Here is a 1,735-nt window from a genome sequence, read left to right as displayed (position 1 = left end):
TCATTAGGATATTAAGTAAAGATCATGTTCCATGAAGATATTTTGTTAATTTCCTACTGTAAATATATCAAAACTTCATTTTTGATTAGTAATATGCATTGCTAAGAACTTCATTTGAACAACTTTAAAGATGATTTTCTCAATATTTAGATTTTTTTGCACCCTCAAGATTCCAGATTTTCAAATAGTTGTATCTCAGCCAAATATTGTCCTATCCTAACAAACCATACATCAATGGAAAGCTTATTTATTCAGAATATTATTTCACAAAAATGGACTCTTATGACTGGTTTTGTGGTCCAGTGTCACATATTAGAATGATTTCTGAAGATCATGTGACACTGAAGACTGGAGTAATGATGCTGAAAATTCAGCTTTGATCACAGAAATAAATTACAGTTTAACAGATATTCGCATAGAAAACAGCTGTTTTACATTAGAATAATATTTCATATTTTTACTGTATTTTTGTTCAAATAAATGCAGCCTTGGTGAGCAGAAGAAACTTCTTTCAGAAACATTAAAAAGTCTTACTGACCCCAAACTTTTGAACTAGTGTATGTTCACAGTGTAGTTAACAAACGGTTTCCTGTAGTGTGAGTCGATGTGATGTGTGTGATCACTGCTCACCGGCACTCGGATCAATCCGCCGAGCTCCTCACAAACGCTGGACACACCAAAACAGAAGCACGGACTGCAGCCGGACGGATTCTGAGCCGTCAGACCGAACGTCCCAGTCTTACACTCGTCACAGCCGCTGCCGCCCACATTCTCCTGTAAAACATTAACCACGTTAACGATGACGTACTAGAACACATTACAATATACAAAGCTAGGGCTGGGCGCTATGGCAAAAAAATAAAAAAAAATAAAATCTCAATTTTTTCAGAAAGTTTGACCGATTCTCGATTTTTAACTAGTCAACTTGACAATGCAATAGGGCTGCAAAACGATTAGTTGCGATTAATCGATTCAAAATAAGTTTGTTTACATACTATATATATGTGTACTTTGCATATTTATTATGTATATATAAATACACACACATACATGTATATATTAAGGGAAAATATGTTAGATTTATATGTAAAATATTTATATGAAATATAAATTCTATACAAATACATAAAATATTTTTTTAAATATTTACATATGTGTGTATTTATATATACATAATAAATATACACAGTACACACACATAGTATGTAAAAAAACTTTTATTTTGAATCGATTAATCGCGACTAATCGTTTTGCAGCCCTACAATGTAACTACAACATGATTCAAGTAACCTTTTCTTTATTAACCCTCCAGTTAAAAAATTATATTCCAAGTGCAGCACACATGCAGTTGTCAACATGATTTCAATGTTAAACAAATCACTTGTTAAATATCTTTGCAGAAAAGATGCATGAATAATAGTAATAATAATAATATTCGTCACCTTGCAGGAGCAGCGGCCGTGATCCTCGCATCCACACACTCCTAGCGCCGGGTCGCAGAACTCCTCTCGCGTGCCGTCGGGGTTGCAGTTGCAGGCGGTGCATTCTGGGAAGTTTTTGTAGCCCAAAGCGCAGCGGTCGCACCTGAGACCGGAGAAGTGCAGCCTGCAGGGACACTGACCCGACTGCAGCTCACACTGAGACGAACTCGAGCCCTCGGCACTGCAATTACACACCTGCACACACACACAGACACACACACACACACACACACACACACCGTGAACACATACCC

The 1,735-nt window shown here is 36.7% G+C and overlaps 1 pseudogene; it reads right to left on the bottom strand.

The window, feature by feature from the left end:
- Positions 1-1,735, bottom strand: part of LOC107748526 (laminin subunit alpha-1-like) — a 46,793-nt pseudogene that overhangs the window by 22,339 nt on the left and 22,719 nt on the right.

Source organism: Sinocyclocheilus rhinocerous, unplaced genomic scaffold (assembly GCF_001515625.1).
Source record: "Sinocyclocheilus rhinocerous isolate Xijiao unplaced genomic scaffold, SAMN03320098_v1.1 scaffold8222, whole genome shotgun sequence".
NCBI lineage: Eukaryota > Metazoa > Chordata > Actinopteri > Cypriniformes > Cyprinidae > Sinocyclocheilus > Sinocyclocheilus rhinocerous.
The sequence above is the reverse complement of the archived record's forward strand: the minus strand, read 5'-3'. Positions and strand labels throughout refer to the sequence as shown.